Source organism: Lithobates pipiens, unplaced genomic scaffold (assembly GCF_037356315.1).
Source record: "Lithobates pipiens isolate NorthernLeopardFrog02 unplaced genomic scaffold, aLitPip1_a1.2 Scaffold_22, whole genome shotgun sequence".
NCBI lineage: Eukaryota > Metazoa > Chordata > Amphibia > Anura > Ranidae > Lithobates > Lithobates pipiens.
In genome coordinates, this window is record NW_027507784.1 from 74,286,444 (window position 1) to 74,310,480 (window position 24,037).

Genomic DNA, 24,037 nt, shown 5'->3' on the forward strand with positions numbered 1-24,037 from the left:
CTTCACTTTGTATTGGAAGTTACTCAGGCCAGGCGTGCCCACAGCCCATATACATATAGCTTAGAGAATGTACATCTTTTCATATTGCAATGTATTTCAATACATCTGTTGTGGTCATATTTTGATCTTGATGAAAACAGCCTATACAAAGAGAGGAAGATGAATTATCTCTTAACATGCACGGACATATCTTTCCAGTAATAGCTGTCCATCTTTCCGGCAAAATCGAAATGAAAATGCTCCTCTTAACTGCTGTTACCTGTGCTCCTTCTTCTGTTGCTTGCAGCTATATATGCCATTCACTTCAGGTTAGGATTTCCTGTGATGTGATGATGAGCAAGCACTGGCAGCCTATCACTCAGCGGCTCAGCCACTGACTGCACTGAGTGGGTGGTACCGGCTGGATCTGCACAACATGTGCACAGGCAGGCAGCCAATCGCTAAAGAGGAGCAGCGGAATGGCCGAGCTGCCGAGCGGCCGAGCCATCTCATTTGATGATCGGGCCGGGGGTTAAGGGAGGGACATCAGATCTGTCAGAACAGAGAGAGCAGCTGGCTGACTCAAAAAAGGTCAGCGGCGGCCATGGCAGACACTGCAGCTGGCAACTGCAACACCTTCTTGACGATTCCGGGGGGGGGGGGGGATTGCTCCCCCTTGCCCCTACCTGCGGATGCCCATGCCCCTGTCATTGTGTTACTTTCATGCACATGTTGCCCACCATCATATCCTCCCAGACCTGGGACAAGGGGGGCAGGGAGGACAGCTGCCCCGGGTGCAGTGATGTGATGCAATGGGACTCCACATGGCGCTGTGCTACCCCCCCCCGCACACACTTTGCAGATCTGTGGCTGACAAACAATGGGCAACAGCTTCATGTCTGCTCTGGCAGTTACTACTGTCACAACATGCTCCAGCTGTCCACAACTGACACAAAAAAATCACAGTGCATGCTGAACCACCTACCAGCTTTTTGGAAGCAAGTAATTGGTTGTGCATGCTCAGTGAAAAGGAAATACCAAACACGGGCAATCAGAGCAAGGGGTGAATAGCACATTGTGTGCAGTGTGCTCTTTCTATATCATGCATTAGCAGCAGTGGAGGAGGGAGCGGTTTCACGTCCTTACCCTGGGTGCTGGACGCAAGTGTCACTGTACTCTATGCATCCCGCTACCTCCCTGCAAAAACTGTGTATCATCATACCCTCTGCAATCCTTTCCAACAGTCATTACCTGCTGACCTGTTATACCTTCTGCTCTCCTATCTAGCATACACTGCCCATCATCATATCCACTGCACTCCTGTCCAGCAAGCATTGCCCACTGTCATACCCTCTGCACCCTTCTCTAGCATATACTGTGTCTACATACAGTATGTCAATAGATTGGAAGCACCTTTTCCTGTATTGTACCTTCCTGCACCAAGCACCCACATTCATACCCTCTGACATGCTCTCCAACAAGCATTGGTCACTGGCATACCCTCTGCTCTCCTCTCTAGCACACACTACCCATCATTATAACCTCTGTTCTTTTCTCCATCATAAACTGCCCACCTTTGCACTCCTGTCTAACATACACTGCCCATTAGTATACTATTTGCATTCCCCTCTAGCATATACCGCCCATTATAATATCCTCTTCACTCCTCTGTAGTATACTCTGCCCATCATCATACCCTCTGCACACTTTTCCAACAAGCGTTACCAGCCACCATATGCTCTGCACTCTTCTCTAGCATACACTCCCCATCATCATACCCTCTTCACTCTTCTCTAGCATACACTGCTCATCATCATACCCTTTGTAATCTTCTCTAGCATACACTGCCCATCATCATAACCTTTGTATTCCTCTCTAGATTGCACTGCATATCATCATCATATCCTCTGCACTCCTCTCTAGCATACACTTCCCACCCTTTGCGCTCCTCTCTAGCATATGCTGGCCATTATAACACCCTCTTCACTCCTCTCTAGCATACACTGCCCATCATCACATCCTCTGCACACCTCTCCAACAGCTGCCATACCATCTGCATTCTTCTCTAGTATACACTGCCCATCATTATAACCTCTGCTCTCATCTCCTTCATACACTGCCCATCATCATACCCTCTGCACTCCTCTGTAAAATACACTGCCCATTATCATATCCTCTGCACTCCTCTCCATTATACACTGCCCATCATTATAACCTCTGTTCTCCTCACCACCATACACTACCCATCATCATACCCTCTGCACTCCTTTCTAGCATACACTGTCCATCACCCTACCCTCTGCACTCCTGTCTGTCATACACTGTCCATCATCATATTCCATAACTTCTCTTCTGTTCCACCCCATGTCCTACCCTCCACAACATACCGTCCACTAAAATACTTCTTTAGCATTGTTTATAATATTCCAACCTTGGCATTGTGAAATACACACACTGGGGGTTATTTACTAAAGGCAAATCCACTTTGCACTGCAAGTGCACTTGGAAGTAAAGTCGCTGTAGATCTGAGGCGGACATGCAAGTAAAATAAAAAACTGAATTTTAGCTTGCACATGATTGGATGATAAAATCAGCAGAGCTTCCCCTCATTTCAGATCTACCCCTTAGATTTAGAGTGACTGCACTTCCAAGTGCACTTGCAGTGCAAAGTGGATTTGCCTTTCGTAAATAACCTCCACTATAACTTAACTATGGAACATGCCCGTTTCATAACTTGCTTGTTTGTGATTTTAAAGCCTAACTCCGGTCATCTTTCTTTGTTATAAGTACTGTAAGTAATGGGAAACTAAAGGGAGAAGCCCCCTTTAAGTGAACAAGACAAATCATAATATTGTAATCATCACATCTATTTTCTGACTCTATCAGTCAGTAGGATGGTAGGCATTTGCAAACTCAAATCCCTTTTGAAGCCTTGATTGGAATAATGTAAAAATATTTATGGAAGAAACAGCTTGTCACCCATATGTGGACTTTTGTCAGTCTCAGCTTCCCCTGATTGATATTAAAATGCATCATGGTAATGGGTTTAAGACTGACAAGAACAGCTTGGAAACACAACTTTGCACAGAAAGTTCTATCCATAATCCTTGAATGAAGCCATATTGCTGAATATAACAGATGGCCGCCCTGACTCTATGTGACTACAGTCATTTCTCAAAGTAAAAACTAAAGAGTGCATCTTCTTCCCAATGTTCATATATGATCTGTTATTATGGTGTTATGGACGTTTGTATTTAAAGAGCAGTTCCAGGCAACAGCTGAAAGCAATCACTGAGCTACTAATGGTCTCCAGCAAACACTGCAGCTGTACTAAAATCAGAAAAAAAATCTGAAAAGTGTGTAATACGCAGCAGTAAAGAATGCTTCATGTATCCCCTATCACATTCCAATTTCCAAAGCAATCCTAAAATATAATCGGGGCCTATCAAAAACATCTTAAAGGATAATTAAAACTGCATACCAGTTCTGATGTGGTCTCTGCTTTTATTTATTTATTTTTTCCGGTTAAGAACATTTTTAAGAAAGTTAGGGTTCACAGCTTTGCGCAGAAAGTCCTATCCGTAATGCTTGAATTAAGACATATTTCTGAATATTTGAGTAAAATGGAAAGATAGCACTGGACCCGTAGGTTTATTTTACTGTTATTGTTATCTTAAGGTATTAATGTTGATGTAAATGATCTGGTTGCCGGCGGCTTCTACACCCCAGAGGATCTCCAAAGTCTTCCTGGCTTGTAGTGTAATGTAAAAAGGGTTGAAATGTAAGCGCCACACCACTAATAAGATACAACTTTATTCCATTAAAGGAAATAGCCAACACGTTTCGGGAGTCTACGTCCCCCCTTCATTAGGTCTTAAAGAACATAACATGATCAAGTCAATCTGACATCAATACATTGTCCTCTTCTAATAATAATCTTCTTATGTGCTTTCTAGCTCTGATAAAGTATGTTGATCTCCCCGAACGTGTTGGCTTTTTCTTGATCTGTACTCCTGACCTTTAATGGAATAAAGTTGTATCTGGACCTCTTAGCAGTGGTGTAGCACTTAAATGTCAACCCTTCTTATATTCCTGAATATAACAGATGGAGTGTCCTTATCACTTTATGTGAGCTGAACTAAGGGAAAAGCAATGTTCTCATTCTTCTGTAAACAATGTATACACCAAGCCCTAGGTCAGGGGTCTCCAAACTGCAAAGGGGGCCAGATGTGGACCTTTGCTAGCCTTTATCTTGCCCTTAGGGCACGATCCCTCTCACTGATATGAGACATTATTCCTCCCACTGACACCAAAAGTGGGGCACCGTTTCTTTCACCTATAACTATGATTGAATACTATTCCTCTTACTAATAGGGGCACTACGCCTACTCCCATTGACCACCAACCCTGAGGCCATATTTATTCTCACTGATGCCAGGCCCAGGACATTTTCTGCCCACGCTGGCCTCAATTTGGCCCTCTTAATGTCTGAAGGACTATAAACTGGCCCTTTGTTTGAAAAGTTTGGAGACCCCTGTAATGAAGATGAACAAAGACAGACATATTTGAAATCCACATTGGGTGACAACCACAGATACATTGTAGAGTTTAGTGTATCCACCCAGGGACTGGAAGCATGTTATCCCACGGGGACAGCGGAGACCAGTGAAGACGCGCAGTGCGACTCGCGCATGCACAGTAGGGAACTGGGCAGTGAAGCCGCAACGCTTCACTTCCCGATTCCCTGACAGAGGATGGTGGCCGGGGCAGCTGAGAGACAAGTGACTGCTGGTCACATCGCTGGACCCTGGAACAGGTAAGTGTCCATTTATTAAAAGTCAGCAGCTGCAGTATTTGTAGCTGCTGACTTTAAGGTGCAGCTCCTCTTTAAGAATAACTCACTTAAATCTGTCCAAACAAGAGTTTAGTAGAGATATCGGTATGATAAAGTTTGAAACACAAAATCCTAAATTATAATATAATAAATAACTATAAATAATTATACAAAAAATAATATATTAAAAATAAAATGAATTTCCCCACGATTCACTATCGCTCAGTTCTGCAAGTGTTTCTAATTTACTTACTTTTGTTTTCTAGCTGGTCTAAAACCGATTTTGATGTAAAAGGGACACTTTTTGGTTGCCAATCTCAAGTTTCCAGGCAAAAAGAATAGTATATATAATATAAAACCTCATGCAGGGGACTGAACAAAGCACTAAGGACAACAGGGATGTGAAATAATTTGATACAGTAATGTAATTTGTAAGATTACAGTGTACTGTATGTGTTATGCTTTTTGTATTTGCGCTGCGACGCTCGTAGAGAATGGAGCCCAGAACACAGGACATCAGGCATATGATCCAGCGGAGGACACATTGCAGGATCCTGGGGACAAGGTAAGTATATTGTACCAGGATTCTGCAATGCAATCCCGAGTATGGCTCTGGGTTACCGCTAATGGTACTGAAATTTAACCCAGAATCACAGTCGGGAATACCGCCAGGATGGTTAAAATAGAGATGAAAGGCAAAACATTTGTGTATTCATAGGAGGAGAGAGAGCAAGCCGAGTTTCCAGCACAGCCAGAAAACTGACCACACTGTGATTTCATGCCTAATGTGGTCAGTTTGTAATAGGAAAACAAGGGACTGGCAGGAACACAAAGGAAGCAACGCAAAAAGATACTTTTTCATACAAATACATGATACAGCAGGCACATATCAGGAATATAAAATGTTGGCGTCACATATTCTTTCAGCACTTCTAATGAGAACAGGTGTGCACTGCAGTGTGACTTGAGCTTCAATGCTGAAAAACGTCCAGCTGGTAGTGAGGCTTAAAAATTGATCATTACAGAGTGACAACAAAAGCTTCTAAGCTAAAGAAACTGAACAATGGTGTCACCCTCTTAGGCTGAACAAAATGTACAGTTATTTTGGTAGGTGGAACATATTTGTCTGGAGTTCTATCCAAGGCATAAGCTCTCTGCCTGCTGTTTTCTGTTTAGAAAGCACCACACGTTCCTCATCCCGTATCTTTCCAGATTATGGCAGAAGCTTTGTAAAGTCTCACCTTTTGTTCCAGTTGTTTTAATCTACTTTTTTTTCTTAGTCATAAGAGAGGAAATCGCCTTTCATGACGAGACACTTTTAGAAGGCAATTAGGTTGCAGCTTTTTGTAAGCAGATGATGGAAATGTTAACTTACCGTATATACTCGAGTATAGGCCGACCCGAGTATAAGCCGAGGCCCCCAATTTACCCCCAAAAAACTGGGAAACCTATTGACTCGTGTATAAGCCGAGGGTGAGATATGCCTGTCCATCCCTGTGTGTGTGTCCATCCATCCATCCATCCCTGTGTGTGTGTGTGTCCATCCATCCATTCATCCCTGTGTGTGTGTGTGTGTCCATCCATCCATCCATCCCTGTGTGTGTGTCCGTCCATCCATCCATCCATCCATCCCTGTGTGTGTGTCCATCCGTGTGTGTGTGTGTGTGTGTGTGTGTGTGTGTGTGTGTGTGTGTGTGTGTGTGTGTGTGTGTGTGTGTGTGTGTGTGTGTGTGTGTGTGTGTGTGAGGCCTTGTGTGTCCAGCCTACCTGTGTCCCCAGCCTCCGTCCGGTCCCGAGCCTCCGTCCGGTCCCGTCCCGTCCCGAGCCGAGCCTCCGTCCGGTCCCGTCCCGTCCCGAGACTCCGTCCGGTCCCGTCCCGTCCCGAGCCGAGCCGAGCCTCCGTCCGGTCCCGTCCCAGGATCACCGCTCTTCGTCGGCGCCCATTTTCCTGTTCAAATGCCGCGCCTCCCTGTCTGTGATAGGCGGAACACAATTTCCCAGCAGTCTGTGTTCCGCCTATCACGGCCATCCTTTCATCCTCGTCCGTAGTACGAGGATGAGCGGATGTCCGTGATAGGCGGAACACAGGCTGCTGGGAAATTCAGTGTTCCGCCTATCACAGGCGAAGGCGGAGCCGGAGGCGCGGCTTTTGAATTAGAATAGAATGGCCGCTGTCTGTCTGCTCGACACGCTGATCGAGCGGGCAGACAGCGATGACTCGAGTATAAGCCGAGGGGGGCACTTTCAGCCTCAAAAAAGAGGCTGAAAATCTCGGCTTATACTCGAGTATATACGGTATGTATATTCCAAAACAAACATTCATTTTAAAGGATCGACGACTTCCAGTCTGAGATTACGTTATTTTCCTCCAATGTCCTATTCCGTCACGATAAAAATAAGCATTCGTCTCTAGCGAGCTTCCTTCTTGAACTGTCTTGATTAAAACATTTTGGCGTCTTGTTATCTAAGAGCAGCCATAGAAGTTTGCCTTGTTGACAGCAGTTATTGCTAAATGCACCAATAAATTATTAACACTGATTTTTTTTTCTTTCATTTATTCTGGGACTTATCTTCTTTTGATCAGTTTTCAACCTATTTATACAGCTAACAGCCTTCTAAAGGTAGCATTTCCTTAATAGCAATTAAAATTTTCTTTTTTTTTTTTTAGAGAGGTAATTGGAAAATGAAATTACATATACCACATACAAGACGACTCAAGTCACATTTTGTCATCAGCTCCTCTTGATAGTTCATTCTTTTTGACAATAAAGCTGATGCGTACATATTGTGTCCACATGAAAATCAACACTCTTGAAACGTGTGTAGCACCCTCTAGTGCAGGGGTAGGGAACCTCGGCTCTCCAGCTGTTTTGAACCTACAAGTTCCATGAGACATTGCAAGACCCTAACAATCACAGGCATGACTCCTAGAGGCAGAGGCATGATGGGATTTGTAGTTTCAAAACAGCTGGAGGTTCCCTACCCCTGCTCTAGTGTGTGATAGAAGTAGTTGTTAGTGTAGGAACAATTTAGCTTGGCTAAGGACCATGCTTGGGCTGTGAATCTAGGGCAGGGTTCAGTGAGTCAGGGGCTGCTCTATTTGGCACTTTCCCCTTGTCTGAAATTGTAGAAACTTCCAGAGCTGGAGGGTGGGAGCAAGGAGGGGTTGCCCTGCGTATTTATGAGGCCTCAGCCTATCCCCAGCTTACCTCATAAATATACATGAGCCATGCCAGCAAGGCAATTGTGTGGAAGATAGAATGCTGAGGAGGCTGTCGGTGGCCCTCGAAGGTGTCCCCTACTCTGGGGGGTTACCTCAGGCCTGGGGCTTGGGTACTGGAAGATTCCCTCTAAAACACATGGAGGAAACCTTTCCTCGGGGCTCTGGAGCAAGGAGAGCGGACAGCAGGAACAGGTTAGCATGTCATGGAGATCTCAGCCCGGTTCACTGGTGAGTGTCAGTCTGGAGGACTGTGGGGAGAGGTTAGCCTGGAGGGATAGTGAAAGGGGCAGCTGCAGCCAGGTCGGTTGGCAGTGCCTGATGAGGTGGTGCTGGGATCAGTAGCCACAGGAGGAATGTAAGCTGGACACTAAACTTTGCTACACAACCAAGGGGCATTGGGTTCCTGCCTGTAATGGGCTATTGCTTCAATCTGACTAAAGCTGGCTATACACCTATAGATTATCTGCAGATTTTCTATGGTTAGATGGAAAAAGTGCAACAGATTTCTCCATGTTCGCTAAACTGTGTGGATGGAGGAATCTCACACTTTTTCCATCTAACCATAGGAAATCTGCAGATAATCTATAGGTGTATGGCCAGCTTTAGTGATTGTCAGACATTTACAGTGCACCAGCTAGGTTCTGCAAGCAAGTGAGTGCTGGAGAGAGAAGAGGAGCTTATATAGAAACTGTATATAGGAAGAGTTGTCCCTGAAGTTTGTTCTGAAGTCAAATGGGCATCCCATAATCTCCCATCCCTATCCAAGTTATTATCCTACAATAAACAAAAAAACAAAAAAAAGTCATGGACTGTTCTCTGACTCTGGAGTGCCCGTAGAAATTTGGTGTGCCTGGTTGTGCAGGGTGGGGGATCCAAGTCTACTTGCAGCTCCTTGGGGGGGGGGTGCTTCACCCCAATGGGGCTTGCTCATCAGGCTAGAGTATGCACTGAGACCTACTTTGAGATAAAACACATTTAGGAGAGTGGTTTTTCAGGTGGAGATAATATGCATCAGCAGCAACTTTATTGTCAACAGAATAAAGTATCAAGACCTGTTTCAAGTATAACTAAAGGCAAAACTTTTTTTAGTTTTGGATAGAGTGCAGAGGGAGTAGAATGCTTGTCAGTTCTTGATGATGTCCTATGACGAAACGCGTAGTCGCAGGATCTTCCAGTTATGTCATTTCTGCTCTTTGGAATGTAAGCTGCCCCCTATGTGGATTGGAGCAGCGGGATTCTTGTGAAAGCATTCAGCAGATTGCTTTGTGTGCCAGGACAGGGAACCTCATTTGTGAGTGTAATTTTATAATTTTTGGGGGGGAATTTTAATAAATAGTTTTATGCCATGAATATTATTTCCCAGCTTCTTTGCTGCCGTTACATAGGATAAACATATGGAGTTCCTTGGTTGATGGCATAATCAGTACAGTGGCACAGTGGGCCTGTGACAAAAAGCCTGTATTGACCTTTCTAAGCATATGTTCAGGAAGTCAACAACAATCAATGAGTACAGTCCCTGGAAGGGATACTGGTGTTGACACAAGTGGAATCGGTTTGAGTGGAGCACACACTGGGGATACTGGTGGTGACACAAGTGGAATCGGTTGGATTGGAGCACACACGAAGCACAAGTCACTTTTATTTATTTTAAAGGAATTGAAGTACAAGTGTATTGCACAGTTATTTGAACCATTTCACTTTATTATTGAGGATTGCACTTTATGGAAACTTGCACTTTCAAAAAACAGTTTCCATGTATCAATTTGGTGTGTTGATTTTTAACACGGGAATGGGATTAATTAATTGATTATTTTAAACTCTTAACACCGGCGACTCCCAGCCCTTTAAGAGGTTTATGACACTGAAAGGCGGTGCTTAAGAGCATGTGACTGTCATGATTGGCTATCATGGTGATTACGTGGCCCAAAAACTCCCAATCACTCCTAAATTTCGGTTAGTAGACAGTAACTGTGCCAGGAGCAAGCAACGTGCGTGCTCTCGGCACAGGTGTATTGGCAGCAATTCATGCAAATATGAGGCCCCTTAGCACTAAGGACCAATCGATGAGAGGTCGCATATTTGCGTGCGGCCGGCACCAAGGGGTTAAGGGTAAACGCAGCTTTCTTTTCCTTACATCGTTTATTGCTGTCTGTGCTCCTGTGCTCCTTCTCTAATTATCCAGTAGAAAATCCAAAATTTTGGGTTGTCTGTAGAAAAGAATTAGAAGGGATCAGGGCAGCCATCAGAAATTTTTGGGCCCCTTACACAGCTGAGCCTGACCACGGGCCATCCTACCGAATCCACACACTGACCACCTCACCTGTATGCACTCAGCCCCCCCCCACACCTGTATGTATATATATGTCACCCCACACACACCTGTATATATATCAGCCCCTCACATACACACAAGTGCTTTGTTTTGGCCTAGGCAAACCTTGCACAACCACCAGGGACCCCACACAGCCACCAGGAACCCTGCACAGGGGTCCCACACAACTACCAGGGACCCCGCACAGCCACCAGGGACCCAGGACCCCGCACAGGGGGCCCACACAACAACCAGGGACCCCGCACAGCCACCAGGGACCCCTCACAGGAACCCCACACAACCACCAGGGACCCGGGACCCCACGCAGCCACTAGGGGCCCGAATAGCCATTTGAGAAGGAAGGGGTGGGGCACTTTTTGATGGAGGGGGTGCCTCTGCATACACAACTGCATACACAAATCTGTACACACACAAGGCTCTGGCCCCTCTCTGTACACCAACAGCCCCCTCCCTTTCCCTCACAGCCCCTACTTATAAATAAGGTCTTCCCACCTAGTCCCAGGTCGTTTTCACAAATCTCACATGTTGCTGAGAAGCATAGTACAGATCACATGAACAGTGAGCATGCACATAGTAGACAGAGGTAGCAGTATAGCTCAATGTCGAGAGCTCAGTGTCAGTGACACAAGAACAGCAGAAGCTGGGAGATCGTTTGTGTAATGCACAGCATGGCTGCCCTCCACCCACCCGTCCTGCCTTCTTCGGGCCCCAGGGCCCCTTACACTTGTGATGGCTGTACCCCCCTCATGGCGGCCCTGGAAGGGATGTATTCCAATGGAGGAACATTGGTTCTGGTGGCCTGGGTGTCTGCAAGGAATTCTCTTAATTTCCCTGTTTGGCTATGGGACAGGAAGTGAAGGAAGTCTTTCTTTCTCTCTATCTCTCTCTCTCTTTTTCCCTCTCTTTCTCTCTCTCTTCCTCTCTTTCTTTTGTTCTTTATCATCCTATGACTCACACTGTACTTTTTTAGATAACTTTTTATATGTACTTATTATTAGACATTTTATGGTATTGGTATTTATTACACCTCTCAAGTTTTTATGTAACTATTGTTTGTGCAAATTGTTATGTGTGTTTATCCTTTTGCTATGTACTTCCTTCATCTCTTAGAAAGCTTTCAAGAAAATAGCTTGTATTGTATGTGACCTCAATTGTGTGTTATTTGTGGATAATGACTATGCAGTACTATATTGTGAACCTAATTGTGCGGTTTAATCCTAGCATTCTGTCATTCTGCGTCATTCTATCGCATTGCTTGCTTGAGTCTATGAGATTGATTTACTAAAGGCAAATAGACTGTTCAATTTTCAATAGAAGTTATAATTTGCAAAGGTGTTTAGAGAATGTGGTGAAGCTCTGCTGACTTCCATTAAATTATGAGAAATTAAGAATGCAATATTTTCAATTTTCTGTGCACACCATTAATTGTTCTTGGCAAAGTTCAATTATCACTAAGAGCTGGGGAAAATTCCCATGTAAAGTGTAACATCTATCTATCTATCTATCTATCTATCTATCTATCTATCTATCTATCTATCTCTTTCTCCATTTATTTATCTCTCATTATTTCTTCCCTCTGTTTGCCTGTCTATCATCAGTTCAGCATGACCTTTCAGATAACTAATTCTGATCTGAAATCCACTAAAATTTTATCCAATTGTGCATTAGGGAATCCAGATCTGGCAGGAGCTTTTCTTAAATCCGCTTCAGAAGCTGGCAGGAAAATGACAGCCTGTGTTGCAATAAAAATGTGCATTGTAATAGAGAATGGGTAAATATATAACTTCCTAAAAATAAAGTCACCACACAACAATGAGAGACACATTTTCAATCTTTTTTTTTTTTTTTTTTTTTTTTTTACAAAAACAAAAAAGTATAAAATATACTATACTATACGAAAAAAAAGAGCAATCTAAAATGTTTATGGGGCTTTAATATCATATTTGGAGCAACATAATTTATGATGCAAAAAAACAAAAAAACAAAACCAAGATGAAAGTCTTGAATCTAGGGATCAGGGGACCATAAGGAAGGCTAAACACTGAAGCATTGATGTTTTTGAACTATGGTGTTGGAGAAGACTCTTGAAAGTCCCTTGGACAGCAAGAAGATCAAACCAGTCAATCTTGAAGGAAATCAACCCTGAATATTCACTGGAAGGACAGATCCTAATAGTTTAGCCACCTAATACGAGGAGAGGACTCATTGGAAAAGACCATGATGCTGGGAAATAAGAAGGAAAAAGGAGAAGTGGACTACAGAAAACAATATGGATAGATAGCATCTTTAGAACAATGACCATGAAGTTAAGTAAGCCCTGGGAGGCAGTGGAGAATAAAAAGCCTGGCGTGCTATGGTCCATGAGGTCACAAAGTGTCGGACAAGACTAAATGACTGAACAACAACAGCAATAGAAGATTGGGAGGAAAAAGTTAAACCCATCTCTTTGTCAGAAACCATGAATCAGACTGAGACAGAAGTACAGTTAAATCACACTTGTTTAAAAATAATAAAAAAAAGGTAAACAGAATAAACATAGTCAAAACATAGCCAGAGTCCAGAAACCTGAACGGATAGTCAGACAATACAAAACGTCGGGGAGCCAGAGAACAGCGCAGTAGAACAGCAAGCAGGATCTGGAGCCAGAAGGAATGTCAGCCAAGCAAGTTTATAACAGGCACACAGAAGAGCGTCTGTAGAGATGTGACCAAGGCGAAGGCAGAGATCATCTGGACTGAACGGCTTAAGTAGGCAGGACTGACAAGAAGGATATCATAAACAGGTGGGTCACTATGGAGAGATAGGAGCTGGCAATTAGCCGAAAACTGAGCGGCCAGCTTAGAGAAGGAAGGGCTGAGCCCAGCCCTGACACTCTTGGCCCATTTGTTTTATTTTTTATGAAGTAATATTGTCCAAGAAATATTATTTGGAAAATGATACCCTGCTAACAAAAATAAAAGGATTAAGGATACCTTGCACATGCCTATGCTCCTGCATGCATCAAGGTGTTTCATCAAAAATTAGTGTTTTTATAATTATTCTCTTATTATATTATTACTTTGTTCACACAATTTGGTTGCTTTAATAAAGTGACCACTTTACATCAAGAAAGCGGTTTAGACATTAATGGCTGTGTGCTGAGTTATTTTGAGGGGACAGCAAATTTACACTGTTATACAAGCTGTACACTCACTACTTTACATTGGAAGCAACGTGTCATTTCTTCAGTGTTGTCACATGTAAAGATAGAATAAAATACTTACAAAAATGTGGGATGTACTCACTTTTGTAAGATAGTGTATGTGTTTTTACAAGGCTCCAAACATTTCTCTTGTATTAATGAGGTTGTAAACCTCCAAAAAAAATCCCACCCCCACAAAAAAAACCCTGCAAGACAAAAGCATAATGAGCTAGTATGCATTGCATACTAGCTCATTATGAAATACATGTTACATGTTTCCTGGAGTTACTTCCAGGTTTGTGGGCTCCGGCGCTGCGATTGGCCAGAGCCCCGATTACGGCACTCCCGTGCATGTGCCGCCCATCACGGCACGGGTCCTAAAGAAACAGTACAAGCAGGCATCTGCGGCAGCATATATAGTAAATATCTCCTAAGTGCAAGTTCAGGAGATATTTACAGTACATACAAGTAAGCCTTATTATAGGTTTACCTGTAGGTACAATTAAAGAGGAAGACTTTACTTCCTCTTTAAGGTAAAAACAAACTCCTGCCTTTAGAATTATTTTAATCATCTATCCTTTCTCCTTAAGGATTTCTCTTGGCACAGCTCCTAAGGTATGTAGTCACACCAGCCACTCAAGAGTTACTCCTCCTCCTCTTCCATAGGTATAGCAACAGTCCCGCCACAGCTCCACAAAACAAAGACACATCATTGTGCTTTCCATTAAAAAAGTTTACTATAATAAAAAGGTTAGGAATACTACCATTCATCTAGGCTGATGGATTGCTTATCAAATTCACATATACCACTCTCTGTGGCTAATAAAGATCAATCTTACTTCCTCAAACTCCTAGGAATATCCCTAGTGTGATGACGTCACACTTGTGGCTCCGTCTTAGGGTTCGAGTTTAGCTATTCTTAGGTGTTGAGGTTTATTATTACAATTTTGTTTGCTGTGTGTTAGTGGATGACAATCTGCCGCACATGTGGCCACAGTAAGCAACCAGAACCATCTTCAACATCCAGGCAACACGATCCCTAGCCTTTTAACTCTGCTCGACGTGTAGGTGGTGACCAGAGACTGGGCTCCCTTCCACCCTCCTGGCTGAGTGGCTTTACCAGCTCACTCCCAAGGGTATCCAGATGCTGGCCCTCATCCTTCTAGGGCTCGACAGCCTGCTGACATCCGTGACAACTCTTGTTCTCTCTCTCACCACATCTACCACGATACCCGGATAACTGCACACTAAGGCCATGTGCGTTGATGAACTTCTTTACTTCTGATATAAAATGGTAATACAACCCAACACAGTATTCTTCCTCCAAATACTGTAATAAGCCCATTTAAGGGTTTTAAAGTCACTGTCCCTTAGGTGCTCATCTCTCACATGGCATTCCTTCCCATTGCCAAGTCTATCTCTGTCTAAGCTCCTCCCAAGTCTATCTCTGTCTAAGCTCCTCCCAAGTCTATCTCTGTCTAAGCTCCTCCCAAGTCTATCTCTGTCTAAGCTCCTCCTACCATATATTGGGTTCTTGCCAGGAAGGAACTGAAATCATCCTCCTTCCTGGAAGTATTTTAAAGAACAGCAATCTTATATGGGCCATCTGGTGGACCCAAGCTCATCCTGCCTACAGGCATGTGGATTGAGAGTTTATTTATAGTTTTATAATGTAATTATGAGTGATGTTCTGCTTTTAATAGTGCCTTTTATTTAATTCAGATTCTCTTTAAACAGTTTTTTATATCTATGTAGGTATGTTTTCCTTGTGGTCTCAAAGCGAGTTCAATTTCTTTTTTATTCTGGTTCTTAAGAAATGTAAAGCTGAACTCTTGGAAAACACCTACACAAATGATGCCAAATTCATGATTCTCTTCAGCTGGTACTGTGATACTGTCTGCTTTGCTGACCATTGCTGTTCCAACTTGGTCCAGAGACCTGTCCAACCTGTGACTATACAATGAAGATGTAGCTGATGAGGCTGTATGTGTGCTCTCCCCTCCTGTTAGCACGTTCACATTTTTGACTGACAGCACTGTTCAAAACAAAAGACCCCTGACTGGCTCATAGTGCTAACCTTCGCTCTCCCAATCACAGTGTTGCTGTGCAGGGAATTACTGGAGGTTGAAAAATGTCATATTTAGGTACTTTTATATCTACCTAGAGCTTCACTTTAATGTAATATGACAGCCCGTTAAGATAAGTTTGGTGTGATTCCAGTGTCCTTTTCACAATAATAAACAAACTTTTGACATCACTTGGGTGTAGACAAATAGTCAACGACCCGCTGGGACTCTCTTCTTGAGCGTGTTACAAAGCGGTTCTCCTTGAACTCCGCTGTTAATCAGAGAGTGACAGGGAAGGTGGCCGCTACAGGAAAACTATTTGCTTTATGCTGTCCCACAGCCTCTATGGACACGAGAAAGAACACACAGGATTAATTGTCCTCCTTAATCAAACTAATATTTGCTCTGATTATGAACAAATGTCTTTGGCAAACTAGTCCATTGTGAACTTGAAAATTGGACGTAACGTCGCTACAAACATATCTTATTAAATGAAAAAAAGAATGAAGAACATCACTTTTGTTAGTTAAATGCTATGATATATGTAATTGAAGCACATCATTATTTTTGTTATTTATAGTAAACTGGGAATGGGTTTTGGAAAGGTATCACTTTGCCCTGAATTATTAAGCTAATTTAAAACAAAAAAAATCAGATTTAAAGAAACCATATTTTTATATTTATAAATGTTAGAGGTCAATATTAACCCTTTCCCGCTGAGCGTACGCACATCTGCGTACTCGGCTTCTGGGGGTTATACCGGGATGATGCCCGCACCTGCAGGCATCATCCCGGTACCGTTTTTTACAGCAGGCGATTGGCTATCCAGGCATAACAACCGATGCGGCTAAAAGCCGCTCGGCTGTTATGCCGGAGGAGCGGGAGGGGACGTCCCCCCCTCCCGCCGCCTCTCGCCGCTGTTACCGGTGCTCCCGCTCGATCGGGAGCACCGATTAGAGATCCGTCGGCTCTGGCTGCTGGGGAGGAACTGGAACGAAGCCGTAATCGGCTTCGTTCCAGTCTCCTCATCGTAAACACGGAAGCGACGTCATGACGTCACTTCCCGTTTATTCGGCTGCCAATGGCGCCGGTTTTAAAAAAATATCCGGTATTCAGAATCGCCGTTTTCGGCGATCTGAATACATTGAAGTGTAAAGGAGGGGTGGGGGGTCTTTTAGACCCCCGATCCCTCCATAAAGAGTACCTGTCACTACCTATTACTGTCACAAGGGATGTTTACATTCCTTGTGACAGCAATAAAAGTGATCAAATTTTATTTTTTTTTTTTTAAACAATTTAGTCATTTAAAAATAAATAAAATAAATAAAAAAATAAAAAAAAAATTTTCAAAGCGCCCGCCGTCCCCGCGAGCTCGCGAAGCAAAGAAAACGCATACGGAAGTCGCGCCCGCGTATGTAAACGGTGTTCAAATCACACATGTGAGGTATCGCCGCGATCGTCAGAGCGAGAGCAATAATTCTAGCAGTAGACCTCCTCTGTAACGCTAACCTGCTAACCGTAAAAAATTTTTAAAGCGTCGCCTATTGAGATTTTTAGGTACCGTACTTTGTCGTCAATCTACAAGTGCGCGCAATTATAAAGTGTGACATGTTTGGTATCTATTTACTCGGCGTAACATTATCTTTCACATTTCGCAAAAAAATTGGGCTAATTTTACTGTTTTTTTTTTTTTTTATTCATGAAAGTGTCCCTTTTCCCAAAAAGTTGCGTTTAAAACACCACTGCGCAAATACCGTGTGACATAAAATATTGCAACAATCGCCGTTTTATTCTCTAGAGCCTCTGCTAAAAAAATATATATAATGTTTGGGGGTTCCAAGTAATTTTCTAGCAAAAAATATGGATTTTAACTTGTAAACACCAAATTCCAAAAATAGGCTTAGTCATTAAAGTGATTGTAATGGTTCGCTTTTTATTTTTTTCAAATAACAAACATGTTACACTTACCTGCTCTGTGCAAAGGTTTTGCACAGAGCAGACCCCATCCTCCTTTTCTGGGGTTCCCGGAGCGTCGCTCCAGGCTCCTCTCCTTATCGAGTGCCCCCACAGAGAGCTGCTTTCCATGGGGGCACCTGTGTGGGCATGCTCCTGAGTTCTGCTGTTGCATTCATTGACAGTAGGACTTGGCCCCTCCCCCCACTCCCATGTCACTGGATTTGATTGACAGCAGTGGGAGCCAATGGCTCCTGCTGTTATCAATCTGTCCAACGAGGACCCACGTGCTGGGCTCATTCTCGTCGCTGGAACGATCGGGTTCAGGTAGGAAAAAGGGGGGCTCGGGGGGGCTGAAGGCAGAAGGTCTTTCACCTTAATGCATAGAATGCATTAAGGTGAAAAAAAAATTTACTTTACAACTCCTTTAAACCCAAATCATCACAAACTGTCAATACATGCTATATTATACTGTGTTTATACTCACCCATCACTCATCCACTAGACAAGGGGTAGGCAACCTTTGAGAGGTGGGGATGTAGGCAGGTGCAGTCTACTTTCTCCAATGCAGGTGGCGCTCTCTGTAGCAGCTCTGTTATTGGAGAGGAAGTCAAGAGAGGCAGGGTTCCTCTATGTTTTTCTGGGCCACTGGGGAAGCTATCCTATTGGAGGCTGTCACCCAATGTGACTCTGCGGTCATCTTAGGTCAGGCAGAGCCTATTTAAGGCCCCTTGCTCCTGGGTTTGGTGCATTTTATGCAAGTGGGGTAGCATTGGGGAAAGGTACGCCTCTTGCTAGGGAGAGCCCTATTGATAGGAAAAGGTTCTTGATGAGGGAAGCATAGGGTCTCAACTCTTCTGGATACCTTCCTGACTGGGCAGGACAGATGGCGTCAGTCCAATTCTGCTCTTGTCAAGTTTCTGTAAACCGTGAGTGAAGTCAATTGGGTTGTCTGCCCACCAGGTTTGTTGTGAACTGTTGCTACATTTCTTCAATAGAAGTTGTATACTGCACCAGACTGTGTGACTTATTACCGCCACTCTATGCTGCACCCAGCTACAGAGATCTACCTGAACAACATGAAAGAGATCAAAGATCACTGGAATTTGGCATCTTAAAAAAAAAAATTGTGCAAAATCAGACTCACTTCTGCATAGAAACCAATGAGCTTCTAACCCCAGCTTGTTCAATTAAGCTTTTGGTAATAAAACCTGGAAGCTCATTGGTTTCTATGCAGAAGTGAGTCTGATTTTGCACTTTCCAGCTTTAGTAAATAAACCCCATTGTGTACTTAAAAGTGGGGTATGCCTGTAAATAGTAAGAAAAACTCACTCAGAATAAAACAAATGTCACTAAAAAAATAAAAAAAGCTGATTAAAAGCAGATAGTGTCAGTAAGGCAGTGGGTGGTGTCAGTAGTTTTTTTTATTTTTATTATTGTTTTATTCTTTTTTTTTTTACTTTTTTATTCTTTTTTACATTTTTTTTTTTAAAATATTAGGGGTCTGAGAAAAGAGATTGCTGATACAGCTCTCAGTCTCTATCTCTGCAGCCTCAGCTGCACAGAATGAATGAACAAGAAGAGCTCCGTACAATGTCTCTCTGTTCATTTGCAACCCAAAACATAAGAAACTGTGGGGTTGATTTACTAAACTTAGAGAGTGCAAAATCTGGTGCAGTTCTGCACAATAGTCAATCAGCTTCTTACTTCAGCCTGTTCAATGAAGCTTTGACAAAAAAAACCTGGAAGCTGATTGATTTCTATGCAAAGCTTCACCAGAGTTTGCACTCTCCAGTTTTAATAAAGCAATCCCACATTTTTCTATGCTTCAGTTATGAATGAGCACAGTGACCAAAGTCAATTTTCTTTTTTTTTTCTGGATCAACAGTGTTACAATAATAGAAATAAAAATAGAAAGCTAATGAACTTTTTTTTTTTCAACCTTGCCATTTAAGTATAATGCCCCGTACACACGGTCGAATTTTCCGACGGAAAATGTTCGATGGGAGCTTTTTGTAGGAAATTTTGACCGTGTGTAGGCTCCATCGGACATTTTCCATCAGAATTTCCGTCACACAAAAATTTGAGATCTGGATCTCAAATTTTCCGCCAACAAAATGCGTTGTCGGAAATTCCGATCGTGTGTACACAATTCCGATGCACACAATTCCACGCATGCTCGGAATCAAGCAGAAGATCCGCACTGGCTATTGAAATTAATTTTTCTCGGCTCATCGTACTTATTGTACGTCACTGCGTTCTTGCCGTTTGCAATTTCTGACCAACTTTGTGTGACCGTGTGTGCGCAAGAAAAGTTTAAGCCAACATCCGTCGGAAAGAAATCCATGGATTTTGTTATTGGAATGTCCGATCAATGTTTAATTGTGTGTATGGGGCACTGTTGCATGTGCAAATTATTATTTATTTCTTTAACCACTTGCCTACTGGACACTTTTACCGCCCTTCCTGCCCAGGCCAATTTTCAGCATTTCGCGCTGTCGCACTATCAATGACAATTGCGTGGTCATACAACACTGTACCCAGTGTGCACACATTGGTAAAGAACCGCTGATTGGCTCTGTATAGGAGGACACTGTGATCACAGAGCAAGCCGTGGCGGGCATGAAGCAGGCGCAACCATGTGAGGCTGTCATATGACGGTATTACAAAACTGTTAGAACAAAATTAAGGGATAAGTTCACCTTATTTAACATGTTACGTTACGCACATATTCAGGGTGTAACATGTAACATATTATAAATCCACTGGCCCCTGCAAAAACTCCCCGTTGTTACATGGTGCAGGGGATTTTCTCCCCCAGCTCTCCGTCATAATCTCTGTCAACAAGCTCCCATTAAAAAAAAATAATACATGTAATTTTTTTTACCTGCCAAAAAATTAGCATTTTTTTTTTTAAAAAGGTGATCCTTTAACCACTTGCCGATCAGCCCCCGCCATTATACTGTGGCAGGTCGGCTTGTTCCCACAAAGTGGTGTAGGTGTACTGTTTAAAAGATAAGTGACCTGCTGCAGTACCAAGTAGCAATGGCATGCTTCCATCCCGGGTACATTATGTAAAAAGAAAAGGGGAACAAGTGGGACTTTAAACGAAGCATGTCAATTGAAAATAACAATGTATGAACACATGTGAATAAAATGATTTAGATTTAATTTATAATCAATAGCCACTAGGGGTTGTCCAAGATCGGAATGCATACAATGGTAGTACAGTAATATAAATATGGATATACACTCAATGTATCTTCATAATAGTAATCAGAGAATCTAGAAGTATAGACAAATCAATGGACATACATGGATGCAGTTCATAACAGAAATGCATAAATCAAAAATCATAAAATCACATGAACGAGTGCAAACTCAATAAGACAAAAGTTGATATTATCAAGGATTAAAATAAGCTTAGGTAGGCATCCTTAGTTTGAGAACCCGACGCGTTTCTTGGCTTCTTGCCAGTCATCAGGGGTGGGATGCATGTTTTTACTAAAAAAGCAAATAAATATGACAAATGTTAATATAGGCGGAACCTCAGTTAAATAGAGAAAATATCAAATTGGTCCACTTGATTGATAAAGTGACTTACAAAATAGCCCAAAGATTGGGCAGAACTTCCAGCAATGGGAACTGTTAGAGCTGGGATAAAACCGTCTCATCCGGGGTTGAGGCAGGGTTCAGACCATCCCCCAACAATGTCAGGGGGCAGGCCAGGGGGAACCGAAACAGACATCCTCAACACAGGTCCACTAGGTACTAAATGTATATGTGTGTTACCCAAATCTGCGAAAGAGAAAAAAGAAAAGAAAAGAAGAAAAGTGTGATGGGTCACAAAAAAAAAAAAACCCCAAAAGCAGGACACTGAGTGTTGGATTGAACGTGTTGAATGAATATAGCTGATGGCTGAAAAGTGTGTGTGAATGAGATATACATGAATGATTGGGAAATAGGAGAAGACTAAATGTGTGTTAAATAGGTGGGAATGGATGATGGGGAAGTACACAATCATCCAATTCAAATGTGTAAAAAAGTCTGTGCAGTGCTCTGAATGAAACAATGTATGTGCAAAAAGGAGAGAGGAAAAACGAAACAAAAACAAAAAAAAACATGCATAAAACTATTACCCATATGTAGAGTTAAGGAGTGATCTCTTCCTAGTGGAGGAGTGAACTGTCTGTCTGTCCCAGCTCATATACCCAAGGCTCTGGGCGGATCCCCGCCAGCGTCATGCATGATGTCTTTTGCAGCTGTGAAAAGATGAGGGAACACTCACAGCTGAGGATAATCCATACCTCAGTGGGTGCCCCTCCATCTTAGCTGCAGCATCAGGTGGAAAGACAGAAGGAAAAAAATGTTCCCTCATCTTTTCACAGCTGCAAAAGACATCATGCATGACGCTGGCGGGGATCCGCCCAGAGCCTGGGGTATATGAGCTGGGACAGACAGACAGTTCACTCCTCCACTGTGCTCCACTAGGAAGAGATCACTCCTTAACTCTACATATGGGTAATAGTTTTATGCATGTTTTTTTTTGTTTTTGTTTCGTTTTTCCTCTCTCCTTTTTGCACATACATTGTTTCATTCAGAGCACTGCACAGACTTTTTTACACATTTGAATTGGATGATTGTGTACTTCCCCATCATCCATTCCCACCTATTTAACACACATTTAGTCTTCTCCTATTTCCCAATCATTCATGTATATCTCATTCACACACACTTTTCAGCCATCAGCTATATTCATTCAACACGTTCAATCCAACACTCAGTGTCCTGCTTTTGGGGTTTTTTTTTTTTTTTTTTTTTTTTTTTTTTGTGACCCATCACACTTTTCTTCTTTTCTTTTCTTTTTTCTCTTTCGCAGATTTGGGTAACACACATATACATTTAGTACCTAGTGGACCTGTGTTGAGGATGTCTGTTTCGGTTCCCCCTGGCCTGCCCCCTGACATTGTTGGGGGATGGTCTGAACCCTGCCTCAACCCCGGATGAGACGGTTTTATCCCAGCTCTAACAGTTCCCATTGCTGGAAGTTCTGCCCAATCTTTGGGCTATTTTGTAAGTCACTTTATCAATCAAGTGGACCAATTTGATATTTTCTCTATTTAACTGAGGTTCCGCCTATATTAACATTTGTCATATTTATTTGCTTTTTTAGTAAAAACATGCATCCCACCCCTGATGACTGGCAAGAAGCCAAGAAACGCGTCGGGTTCTCAAACTAAGGATGCCTACCTAAGCTTATTTTAATCCTTGATAATATCAACTTTTGTCTTATTGAGTTTGCACTCGTTCATGTGATTTTATGATTTTTGATTTATGCATTTCTGTTATGAACTGCATCCATGTATGTCCATTGATTTGTCTATACTTCTAGATTCTCTGATTACTATTATGAAGATACATTGAGTGTATATCCATATTTATATTACTGTACTACTATTGTATGCATTCCGATCTTGGACAACCCCTAGTGGCTATTGATTATAAATTAAATCTAAATCATTTTATTCACATGTGTTCATACATTGTTATTTTCAATTGACATGCTTCGTTTAAAGTCCCACTTGTTCCCCTTTTCTTTTTACATGGTGTAGGTGTACGTCGGCTCCTTTAAGAACTATAGCAGGCACATGCACGCACTGCACGGCAGAAGACCCGATGTGCATGGCCAGCGGCCGCTAAGTACACCAGCCATCCATGATCATGGGAAAGAGAGTAAAACTGAATGTAAACAGACAAATCTCTGTTCTGACGGTAGGAGAGAGAGATCAGCTGTTCCTACAGATTAGGAACAGTGATCTCTCTCCTCCTCCCATCAGACCCACTCCTCCCCCACAGTTAGAAACACCTCCAAGCGAACGCATTTAACCCCTTGATCGCCCCCTAGTCCCTGCCAGTGACATTTACACAGTAATCAGTGCATTTTTAAAAATCACTGTATCAATGACAATGGTCTCAAAAAAGTGTCAAAGGTGTCCAATCTGTCCGCCACAATGTCACAGTCCCACAAAAAATCGCAGAACGCTGCCATTGCTAGTAAAAAAGAAAAAAAGCCGTAAATCTATCCCCTATTTTGTAGAGGATATAACTTTTGCGCAAACCAATCAATATTTGCTTATTGCGATTTTTTTATGCCAAATATATGTTGAATAATACCTATTGGCCTAAACTGCTGAAGAAATTTTTTTTTTTTAAATGTATTTATTATAGCAAAAAGGGTCATCAAGGGGGGAAATCTTCTGGTCTGTAAGTGGTTAACCTCTGATCACAGATCGGCGTAAAGGGCCAATCCTGGCCCTTTAAGCCAATGACAGCTGATCGCATGATGTAAACAGAAGCTTGTAATTGGCTTTTTTTCCCCCCTCACACTGTCGCTGGGAGCATGAGGAGAAAAAATAAGCCAATTACCAGCTGGTGTAAACGGGACGTTGGCCCCGCACACTGACATTTA

General features: G+C 42.7%; 1 protein-coding gene and 1 long non-coding RNA gene across 2 annotated transcripts in view; both read left to right on the plus strand.

Moving 5' to 3' along the window:
• Positions 1-24,037, plus strand: part of LRP1B (LDL receptor related protein 1B) — a 2,110,020-nt gene that overhangs the window by 956,281 nt on the left and 1,129,702 nt on the right. The gene's annotated exons all lie outside the window — the stretch shown is intronic.
• LOC143925405 (uncharacterized) lies at positions 22,376-23,097 on the plus strand. Its single transcript, XR_013261970.1, has 2 exons — positions 22,376-22,641; positions 22,742-23,097. It is a non-coding gene; the product is annotated as an uncharacterized LOC143925405 (long non-coding RNA).